General features: G+C 46.5%; 2 non-coding genes across 2 annotated transcripts; both read left to right on the top strand.

The window, feature by feature from the left end:
- Window positions 1–349: 349 nt before the first annotated feature.
- LOC141253180 (small nucleolar RNA U3) lies at window positions 350–567 on the top strand. The gene has a single exon (XR_012314280.1). It is a non-coding gene; the product is annotated as a small nucleolar RNA U3 (small nucleolar RNA).
- Window positions 568–1,775: 1,208 nt separating this feature from the next.
- On the top strand, window positions 1,776–1,989 carry LOC141253569 (small nucleolar RNA U3). Its single transcript, XR_012314655.1, has one exon. It is a non-coding gene; the product is annotated as a small nucleolar RNA U3 (small nucleolar RNA).
- The last annotated feature ends 10,259 nt before the right edge of the window (window positions 1,990–12,248 follow it).

Genomic DNA, 12,248 nt, shown 5'->3' with positions numbered 1-12,248 from the left:
TTCCTCCGCATTCCACCGGTGGCTGCTGGGCTGCTGGGCTGCTGGGCTGCTGGGCTGCTGGGCTGTGGGCGGGGTTCCCCCGCGCATCACACCCGGCATCCACCATGCGCTCTCCCTCTCCCCATTCATTGGGAAAACGTGCGGTGAATGCTGAGTGTGACGCACGGGGTAACCCCGCCCACAGCCCAGCGTCCACCGCGGGGACTGCGTCACTGATGTCACGCCTCATTTGACGTGACATCAGCGCGGGGTCACGTAATGTCTCTGATCAGGTGTCAGGTGTGAATGTCTCCCTAATGTTACACACAGGGTCCTATCACCCGGAGGACATCACGGCTAGGAAGAGGTTAAGACTATACTTTCAGGGATCATTTCTATAGTATGTAACTTGAGAAATGTGCTCTAAAGTGTCCAAACTCCCCAACCATAAGGAGGAGCTGTAGTGATCTCTCCTGAGCGTGAAGTGAGCTCTCAGTTCTGCTTCATTGCAGGGGCTGATTGCTGGTGATGATCGTTCTTCTTCTCTGTTACAGAGAGGGTGGAGGGGGAGATCACAGGCTGAGTGGTTTTGTATTAATTTTTGTAATTTGGTTAAATAAGCTTATACAGTATTTTTGATTGCTTATTTTTAGAGGCTGCTGTTCACTAAAGATTAACTTTTTTTTCTTATTTACAATATTAAAGGGGTTGCCCACTACTTTATATGATCCACCAATGTATTCCCCCAGGGCCCAAAAGTGTTTCTCTAAATACCTTGTGGTGCCTTTTTTACCTGTGAGTGGCGCTATCACTGGCCGCTCACAGGCATCACATGACCTCCGACTGCAGCCGGCTCTGACATCTGCTGACGTCACGACAAGTTCCGGGTGCAGCCGAGGGTCCCTCCTCCGCATTCCACCGGTGGCTGCTGGGCTGCTGGGCTGCGGGGCTGTGGGCGGGGTTCCCCTGCGCGTCACACCCGGCATCCACCACGCGCTCTCCCTCTCCCCATTCATTGGGAAAACGTGCGGTGAATGCTGAGTGTGACGCACGGGGTAACCCCGCCCACAGCCCAGCGTCCACCGCGGGGACTGCGTCACTGATGTCACGCCTCATTTGACGTGACATCAGCGCGGGGTCACGTAATGTCTCTGATCGGCCAGCGATAGCGCTGCTCAGAGGCAGAAAAGTTACCACAAGCTATTTACAAAAACACTTCTGGACCCCGGGGGGATACATTGGGGGGTTCATATAAAGTAGTGGACAACTTCTTTAAGCATAACAAAACTAAATTTTTTGAAAATATAATTAAAAAAATACTGAATAAACAGATATGATTGCCTTATGAAGGGCACATCCATAGAATGCAAATATTATTATGCTCCCAGCATTCTGAGCAGCACTGTGTTACTCCGCATCCAGTACTTAGCATAGGGAGCTGTAACGCCTGGACACTGAGGTTTGGCGCAGCTCTGTTTGCTCTACCACCAGGGACAGCGCTCGTAGCTCTATTACTCAGGCACTGCTCTCTTGTCTGTTCCTTCACCTGTGTGCCAAGACCTGATCTTCTGATATGTAGATTATGTAGGAGGAGCTACAGGCTTAGTGTTTCCCATTGGTTGGTTGAAGTGACATATACAGATCAGGACCAGAGACATCTGTGATCTGGAGGATTATGGGGCCATTATACAAGTATAGACGCTTCTATAGGGTCATTAGGTGTCAGGTGTGAATGTCTCCCTAATGTTACACACAGGGTCCTATCACCCAGAGGACATCACGGCTAGGAAGAGGTTAAGACTATACTTTCAGGGATCATTTCTATAGTGTGTAACTTGAGAAATGTGCTGTAAAGTGTCCAAACTCCCCAACCACAAGGAGGCGCTGTAGTGATCTCTCCTGAGCGTGAAGTGAGCTCTCAGTTCTCATTGCAGGTGCTGATTGCTGGTGATGATCGTTCTCCTTCTCTGTTACAGAGAGGGTGGAGGGGGAGATCACAAGCTGAGGGGTGGGATTATGTGTTGTAGCAAAGAGGAGGAGCTGTGTATTTAATGGCTGTTTTGGTGATTTTTAAACTAATTCATTCATGTGACTTCATCTGGTAACATCTCTGGAACGCTTCAACATGTTACAGTGATTCTGAGATTTTTTTTTGCAACATGTTGTATTTCATGACAGTGATAAATTTATTTGATGTGACTTGCGTTTATTTGTGAACATGTATCAATTGTGGTGAGAATTTTGAAAAAAAAATCACACTTTTCAAACTTTCAATCTTTATATCCTTAAACCAATTAGTCATGCTGTACAAAATAATTAATAAATAACATTTCCCATACATCTTACATCTTACTTTACATCTGCATCATTTTTCAAAAGTTTAGCAGTAATTTCTCATTTTTTCAACAAATTTAGAAAACCTGTTACTTTAGGAACCTATTCATATTTAACCCCTTCACAACCCTGGGATTTTCCGTTTTTGCATTTTCGTTTTTTGCTCCCCTTGTTCCCAGAGCCATAACGTTTTTATTTTTTGGTCAATATGGCCGTGTGAGGGCTTATTTTTTGCGGGATAAGTTGTACTTTTGAACGACATTACTGCTTTTACCATATCGTGTAAAATTCCAAGTGCGGTGAAATTGCAAAAAAGTGCAATACCACAGATCACTCAATGCTAAAACTGACCTGCGATTCTTATTCTCCAGGTCATTACGAGTTCGTAGACACCAAACATGTATAGGTTCTTTTTTATTTAAGTGGTGAAAAAAAATTCCAAAGTTTGCTAAAAAAACCTAAAAAAAAAATGGTGCCATTTTCTGAGACCCGTAGCATCTCCATTTTTCGGGATCTGGGGCCGGGTGAGGGCTTATTTTTTGCGTGCCGAGCTGAAGTTTTTATTGATACCATTTTGGGGTAGATCCGATGTTTTGATCGCCCGTTATTGCATTTTATTGCAATGTTGCAGCGACCAAAAAACATAATTCTGCCGTTTAGAATTTTTTTCTTGTTACACCGTTTACCGATCGGATTAATTCTTATTTTATATTGATAGATCGGGCGATTCTGAGCGCGGCGATACCAAATATGAGTATGTAGGTTTTTTTTTATTATTATTATTTTATTTTGAATGGGGCGAAAGGGGGGTGATTTAAACTTTTATTTTTTTTTATTTTTTTAAAAACATTTTTTTTTCACTTCTTGCTTGCTTCTATAGTCTCCATAGGAGACTAGAAGCAGCAACTGTCCGATCACCTCTGCTACATAGAGGTGATGAGCAGATCACCTCTATGTAGCAGAAATGCCCCTGTGCTATGAGCGCCGACCACTAGGTGGTGCTCATAGCGATCAGCACATGACAACCACTGGGGTCTGCTGCAGACCCAGGGTTGTCATGCCCACGCTTCGGCGACCCGCGATCACGTGACGGGATCACCGATGGGCGGGGTAAGTGATACGCTTCCGGTTCGGCGATGTTAAATGCCCCTGTCAGAGATTGACAGCGGCATTTAACATGTTAACAGCCGCAGGTGGATCGCGATTCTACCTGCGGCTGTTGCGGGCACATGTCAGCTGTAAGAATCAGCTGACATGTGGCCGGTTCAGTGTGGGATCAGCGCCAGAGCCCGCGCTGAACACGGGGTGACAGCCTGGTGCTTACAGATACGCCACAGGCTGTAAAGTGGTTAAATGGATTGTGAGTGGCCTATATATTAGAAACTCCCCAACAGTGATACCATTTTAAAAACTGCACCCCTCAAATATTTCAAAACTGCTGTCAGGAAATTTTCTAACCCTTCATGTGCTGCACAGGAAATAATGCAAAGTGAAATGAAAAAAAAAAAAAAATTTTACCTCTAAAATGTTGCTTTAGCCCCAATTTTTTCGCTTTTGCAAGAAGTAACACTAAAACGTGGACGCCAGTTTGTTACCTACTTTATTTTGAGCGCAACGATACCCCACATGTAGTCAATAAGTTCTGTTTGCACAAACGACAGGGCTCGGAAAGGAATGAGCAATATTTGATTTTTGGAACACAAATTGGCTGAAAGAGATGGCGGGCACCATGTCACATTTGCAGGGCCCCTAAGGTGCCTAAACAGCAGAAAACCCCCACAAATTACCCCACTTTGTAAACTAGACCCCTCAAGGATTTTATTCTGGAGTATAGTGAGGTTTTTGAACTCAAAGTTACTACACATAATTTGATAACATTAGGCCGTCATGTTGAATATGTTGTCATTAGAGTGACATGACAAACAATATTTTTGTTTGGAGAAATTGGGGAATTTTAAACGTATATACATATTTTATACAGCCTTTGGCAGTGCTTTATAGAAGATTTTCAGTTTCACAATATACTTGAAAAAGTTCACAAGTTCAAGCACCCTAGGGGGATTAATAAAAAATGTAAAAACTTAAAAAATATTATATATATATACACAGTATTTTTTTTAATGTTTTGAAAAGTATAAAAAAATTCTATGTTAAAAAACACACACATATATATATATATATATATATATATATATATATATATATACACTTTTTTTAATATATTTTTTTAAGTTTTTACATTTTTAATTTATCCCCCTAGGGTGCTTGAACTTGCGATTGCTTGATTGCCTATGTAACACACTGCAATAGTTTAAGTTCACAATATTACAGGGCATTATGAAATTGACAAATTCCTATGAAACTCATCCAAAGCCTGGGCTTTATAAATGATCTAATTTGGCAGACATGGACCTTTAATTGCCCTGACAACCAATCGGTACCCCACTAACGTGCTTGTAGATGCCGATGGCCATCTGAAGTGATGGCTGCTATGTTTAAGCCTTTTAAATGCCGCTGTCAAGCTTCAGAGCGGCATTAAATAACTGATGTGATCGGCGTTAGCTCCAGTTGCTGTAATTACTGTCGGTTGTTAGCTATGTAACACAGAGACATGTGTGACATGACAAAAAAAGCTCTGGAACTTTTCTGAGATTTGCCATTGCACAACTATTTTAGAATAGTAAATTTTTTGGCTGTAAAAAATTGTCCAAATCATAGGTAATTCACACGTAAGTCGTGGTCGCATGCAACTTGTATTAAAGTCTATGGTAAGTGTGCGATTAGCGACCTTCTGCAAAATCTAACAAATCTGGAAACATGCCGCGCCGTGTCTCAGTGTGCAGATTGTGAATCAATACTATCGGAAACCATTAGATGCGATGTCGCAATGTGATCCTGCAATGTCAGTATCGAACAACATATGTGTAACCCTAGACTTATGTGGAGGTGCACAGGGGCAAAATACTGATGAACAGCCACTCACACACCTAATATTCATGAGCCGGGTGGCTACTCAGCATTAAGCTGACACATAGGAAAGGCTTCTATAGGGCGCAGGTCACACAGTTATGTGTAGTGCACCATGCCAGCTTCCAGCCTATTAGTGATGTCCATACTGGCGGATTGGATAGGCCGTCTGTCACCTTCTATGTGATCCACACAAGCACTCTTCCTCTAGTTGTACAGACAAGGGAGCCAACTTTGTGAAAACGGTCTTATTTTTCTGTCTTGTGGAATTTGCTGCATAACTGTAGCTTTTCCACAGCAAATTCTGTAACAATTTTGCCAATTTTGATTTTCCCATTGAACTCAATAAGGCAAATCTGCAACAAATTTGTGACCAATCCTTCTCAAGAATTTACTTGTCATGTACTGGAAAATCCGCACTGAAGGTCAATTTCTGCTCTAAACTTTCCCATCTGGAAGAGATTTGTCCAAGATTTACTACTTCTATATTTTGCTGCAGATTTGACGTACGATGTGTTTCTTTGCAGGCACCTTTCCTGATAGCCCCAATTCCCTGGGACAAACCCCGCTATTTGTGGCTGCATTGCTTGGACTTCGAAAAATAGCTGAATTGCTTTTAAATTCTGGATCCAATCCTAATCAGTAAGTAATTTAAGAAAAATAAAACCGTGAAAACAATCCAAATCCAACATGTTTTTTGGGTGTTGTTTTTATTATATTAATTTTGCAGTAAAAGTTACCCTGAATCCTGATTCTCCAGGTCAGTATCAAAACTTGTACTGATTTTTTTTTTTATGTAAGTGGTAGTGTTGAGCGAGCACTAAAATGCTTGGGTGCTCGAAGCTCGGGCCAAGCTCGCCGTGATACTCGGGTGCTCGACCCGAGCAACGAGCCCAATGTTAGTCTATGGAAGACTCGAGCATTTTTGCGGTGGCACCCCCGGCAGTCTTTTAAAAGCCTAACAAGTGCCCAAAACGATAGTGACAGTGCTCAAATGACATGGGGACAGCATGGGGATTGCCCCAGGAAGCATTTCTGACCCCCAGGTCACTGCTGTCAACAACGTGGTCAGAGGTATTAAGCCACTTTTACAGGCTCACAATAAAACGTTCAAAAACGAAAGTGAAACTTTTTTCCTGTGAAATATGTTAAGGAACATCCTTTCCAGGGTAAAGACTTGTGTATAAGTTAAAATAAATGACCAAAAACAAAAATACTCCTCCACACCTTCGGCTATGTTCACAAGTAGCATTTTTTAAGTGTTTTTGCACTTTTGTATTGCTTTCAACTATGACAAATGCATTCACTGTGAAATGTCATTTTAACATTTTACAACCTTATCTGGCCATGTGCTGTGTGACACATGCATAAAGTGCTGAAAAGACAAGGGAACAGCATGGGGAAGACCCCTGGAAGCATCTCTGACTCCCAGGTCACTGTCTAAAAGTGTGCCCACCATAAGTTATCCTTACCGCATCAGAAGATGCAGACTTGCAACTATCCCCATGCAAGTTCTAGTCCCAGGGCAGTGTTCAATTGTACCTCCCCCATTCCTTGCAATACAAGCTCAAGTATGCAGCCTGCCACCCACCCACCCCCAGGCTGCAATACCATACTGCTTGCTTGAACTTGAAATTGGGCCTTTTAGGCATGTGGAGGCGAAATCTGGCCACCACATCATGGCTGTGTTGGCGGCCTGGAATCCATACTCAGTCCCCAGCCGCCCGGCGGCCGGGTGTCCATACTCGGTCCCCAGCCGCCCCGCGGCCGGGTGTCCACACACGGTCCCCAGCCGCCTGGGGGCAGCCGGGTGTCCATAAACGGTCCCCAGCCGCCCATATTTGTCCTGGTGTGCCTTATACATAAGATTAAGCATGTATACCAAAACATTACCTGTGCCCTCCCCAGTGCATTTAGTGGGAAGGAGAGCCTATTCCGCTGTAGTGTGTGCATGCCAAACCCCTGTTCATGGTACATGCGAAGATGCCTCCCATCTTGCACCTGTCGTTGCAGACTTGCAACTATCCCCATTTAAGTCCTTGTCCCAGGGCAGTGTTCAATTGTACCTCTCCCATTCCTTGCAATGCAAGTGCAAGTATGCAGCCTGCCACCCACCCACCCCCAGGCTGCAATACCATACTGCTTGCTTGCTTGCACTTTAAATTGGGCCTTTTAGGCATGTGGAGGCGGAATCTGGCCACCACGCCATGGCTGTCTCGGCGGCCTGGTATCCATACTCAGTCCCCAGCCGCCTGGTGGCCGGGTGTCCCCGCTTGCTCCCCAGCCTCCAGGGGGTGGCCAGGTGTCCATACTCGGTCCCCAGCCACCCCTATTTGTCCCGGTAACCTTTCCCACACTTTTCTTAGCCTGGCCTGCTTTAGGGCAGCATTGGCCGAGCCCACCGGACTATCAGACTCCTCCGGTGGGCCCTGGCTTCTCCATCAGGGGAGTTGAGAGTGCCAAGGTGAGGAGCATGATGAGGATGATAGAAGTTAGCATCTGCTTTGTTTTGTTGTAATGCAAGCGCATGTATGTAGTAGTGGCTAGGCCTGAGGTGGTCAGCGTTTTGGCGCATATCCTACCTCCTCCGAGGATTGCTGGATGTTTTCCTCCTACTATCCAAGTTCTATGACTCCCGTTAAAACAAAGCTTCAGGTGATAAATGATGGATGAGGTAGTGGCAAAGGAGAAAGAGCAGGAGGAACAGGGACCATTCACATCAATATCAGGCCAGTCAACCAGATATGTCTTGTAGGATATGTTTCTGTAACAAAAGGAGCAGTTCGGCTACACAGTTATAGGGCATACAGTGAGTGCAATGCCTACCAAAAATTTCGAGCCACTCCAATGCCCCTTGGAAATGACATGGAGGTCAGAGGGCGTTAACTAAACCTTTTTTTCGATTTATAGCAACTGGGTCTCCCGTGCACTGTTGGCCTAAGCAGTGAATGGAAGGCTTTCCAAAAATTATGAGGAACTGCAATGCCCCTTACAAGAGCCATGTGTGGCACCCCAGGGGTTTGGTCACCACAGTAATAGAGATATTACGTCGGAGAGCAAGTGGGAGGTTTCCTGGTCAGGATCCCTTAAACATGCAACATCCTCCTGCCCCAATCCTGGGAGGGGAGAATTCTGCCCTTATAAACTGGATCTGGGGCGGGGTTGAGTGAGTCAGAGAACAGTCAGAGTCAGAGTGAGAGCAAGGGAAAGTAACAGCAAGGAGCTCTGTAGGAGCTAGGAGCTAAAGACCAGGTGCTGGAAGCTGAGCAGAGCTCGCCCTGGCAGAAGACAATAGGAACCGGACACAGGAGTCCGAAGCTGTGAGGACTTATATATCCAGCAGCAGAAACCAGCCGGCAGGGGATTTCAGGTCCTCTGGCCATAGAAGCCCGGAGGCTCAGTCACAAGCAAGGGACCAGCACCACCGTCGTGGAGCGGAGGCTAACAGAAGGCCCCAAGTCACCAGCCATACGGGTGAGCACTACACGGTACACTCAGGGACGTGGGCTACTTCTATCCGCTTACAGCAAGGTAGTCAGGAAGAGTACAGACAGACGGGGAGGCCTACAACTCCACCTGGCCAGGGGAACTCCTGCTTGCTCACAGACTGACCAGGCCTCTTATGCTAGCCAGTACTCCCGGGAGGGTCTACCTTATAATCATCAGTAAAGACCCTGAACTGCACTGCAAAGACTCTGAGTCATTCCTGCTGCGCTCGTGCACCATCACCCCCATCATCCACACTCACTGCCCTGAGGCTATACTCCTCCCGAGGGGAGTTATCCCATTCTATGCTGCGCACACAACACCAGCCTCAGCGGTCTGCCTCGCAGCGGTGGTACTCCCTGACCGCAATCCACGGGTGGCGCAGTCGGACAATTAACCTCAAAACCTAAGAAAGACTGCGACTGGTTTGACCAGCCTGAGCCACGGGACCGGGTCACCGCCACGGAGACTACAGACCCCAGAGACCCGGCACCGGGTATCCCACACACGTGTACACACGGCCCAGGGGGCACGTCACATGCAGTACAGCATATTACAAACATAAGTCCCATTATTGGGGAGTGGGTGTCCCATGGTATTTGCTTATGCTTTCCAAGCAAAAGCTGCCAAAAATTAGGACGGAGCAACTTGCAATGCCCCTTACAAGAGCCATGCAGTACAGCATATTACAAACATAAGTCCCATTATTGGGGAGTGGGTGTCCCATGGTATTTGCTTATGCTTTCCCAGCAAAAGCTGCCAAAAATTAGGACGGAGCAACTTGCAATGCCCCTTACAAGAGCCATGCAGTACAGCATATTACAAACATAAGTCCCATTATTGGGGAGTGGGTGTCCCATAGTATTTGCTTATGCTTTCCCAGCAAAAGCTGTCAAAAATTAGGACGGAGCAACTTGCAATGCCCCTTACAAGAGCCATGTAGTACAGCATATTACAAACATAAGTCCCATTATTGGGGAGTGGGTGTCCCATAGTATTTGCTTATGCTTTCACAGCAAAAGCTGCCAAAAATTAGGATGGAGCAACTTGCAATGCCCCTTACAAGAGCCATGCAGTACAGCATGTTACAAACATAAGTCCCATTATTGGGGAGTGGGTGTCCCATAGTATTTGCTTATGCTTTCCCAGCAAAAGCTGCCAAAAATTAGGACGGAGCAACTTGCAATGCCCCTTACAAGAGCCATGCAGTACAGCATATTACAAACATAAGTCCCATTATTGGGGAGTGGGTGTCCCATAGTATTTGCTTATGCTTTCCCAGCAAAAGCTGCCAAAAATTAGTACGGAGCAACTTGCAATGCCCCTTACAAGAGCCATGCAGTACAGCATATTACAAACATAAGTCCCATTATTGGGGAGTGGGTGTCCCATAGTATTTGCTTATGCTTTCCCAGCAAAAGCTGCCAAAAATTAGGACGGAGCAACTTGCAATGCCCCTTACAAGAGCCATGCAGTACAGCATATTACAAACATAAGTCCCATTATTGGGGAGTGGGTGTCCCATAGTATTTGCTTATGCTTTCCCAGCAAAAGCTGCCAAAAATTAGGATGGAGCAACTTGCAATGCCCCTTACAAGAGCCATGCAGTACAGCATATTACAAACATAAGTCCCATTATTGGGGAGTGGGTGTCCCATAGTATTTGCTTATGCCTTGCAAGCAAAAGCTGCCAAAAATAAGGACGGAGGAACTTGCAATGCTGGCACCCTGGTGGTATAGTGGTAGTGGAGGCTGAGGATAAGGAGAAGAAGATTAAACAGCCGAAACGAGGAAGCGTATACCCATGTGTGGGTGTGAAGCGGTGCATGTGAATACACCTCCCGAAATAACACAGTGGATTTGACTTTATGTTACTCTGCTGTCATTTGGTGGTGATGAGAAGTCTGGCCCAATCCAGCCCTTGTTCATTTTGATAAGGGTCAGCTTGTCAGCATTGTCAGTTGACAGGCGAGTGCGCTTATCAGTTATAATTCCCATAGCGGCACTAAAAACACGCTCCGATAACACGCTAGCGGCAGGGCAGGCCAGGACCTCCAAGGCGTGTCCAGCTTGGATACCCAATAATTAAAAGGCACAGAGGAATTACGGAGGACGCTGGTACGATCGGCAAGGTACTCCCTCACCATCTTTTGAAACTTTCCACTCCTTGTGAGAGTACCCCGCGCCTCAGGGCCTGTAAGCTGGGCGGGTGTCAGAAAACTGTCCCAGAACGTTGACAGTGTTCCCCTGCCTCTGCTGGATTGAAGTTGCATCTCTCTCGCCTGTACGCCTTGGTTGGGCAACGAACTGTGAGCTCTGCCGCTAGCGTGTTCAGATGGAAATTTTTTTAAGAGTTCTGCAGCAAGGTCCTTCTTGTATTGCCCCATTTTTGTAGACCTCTCCACCTCAGGAATAAGAGAGTGAAAGTTCTCCTTGTAGCGGGGGTCTACAAGTGTCACCAACCAGTAATGACTGTCACCCAACATTTTGACAACGCGAGGGTCACGGTTAAGGCAGCGTAACATAAAGTCAGCCATGCGTGCCAGACTGGTAACGGGCAAGATTTCCGTGTCCTCACCAAGATGACGACTGACCATGCTCTCCTCCTCCTCCTCCTCTTCCTCCTCCCCCCTGTCCTCAAGCCACCCACGCTGAACCGACGGTATGACACTTGTACAGGTACTACCGTCTACAACGCATGATAGAAGCTCCTTTTCTTCCTCCTCCTCCTCCTCCTCCTCTCCCTCATTGTCCCCCAATGCACGTTTGGATGAGATGAGGCTGGGCTGTGTGTAATCGCCCGCTACGGCTTCTTGATCCATCTCAACATACTCTGGCTGCAATGCCTCCTCTTTAATTCCCTGCAGAGAGCGTTGCAAAAGACAGACAAGTGGGATGCTGACACTAATGATGGCGTCACCGCCACTCACCATCTTGGTGGCCTCCTCAAAGTTTGTCAGGATGGTACATATGTCAGACATCCAGGTCCACTCCTGAGGTCTTATGTGTGGAGTTTGTCCTGAATATCGACGGCCTTGTTGCAGCTGGTACTCCACAACTGCTCTCTTCTGCTCACAAATCCTTTGCAACATGTGGAGGGTAGAGTTCCAACGTGTGGGGACATCACACACCAGTCGGTGTGCCGGAAGCTGAAAACGCTGCTGCAACACAGCAAGGGCGGCGGAAGCTGTAGCCGACTTGCGAAAATGGGCTGACAGGCGGCGTACTTTCACGAGCAGATCTGGCAACTCGGGGTACGATTTAAGAAACCGCTGAACCACGAGGTTAAGCACATGAGCCAGGCATGGTACGTGTGTGATCTCACCTCGCCTCAGAGCCGCCACCAGGTTACGGCCATTGTCACACACGACCATGCCGGGATGTAGGTTCAGCGGTCTCAGCCACAGATCTGCCTGCTCTTTCACAGCTGTCCACAACTCACAAGCAGTGTGAGGTTTATCACCTAAGCTTATAAGTTTCAG

This window comes from Phyllobates terribilis, unplaced genomic scaffold, assembly GCF_046119375.1.
Source record: "Phyllobates terribilis strain yellow unplaced genomic scaffold, ASM4611937v1 Scaffold_2__4_contigs__length_985480577, whole genome shotgun sequence".
NCBI lineage: Eukaryota > Metazoa > Chordata > Amphibia > Anura > Dendrobatidae > Phyllobates > Phyllobates terribilis.
Note: the sequence above shows the minus strand (reverse complement) of the source record. Positions and strands in the feature narration are given on the sequence as shown.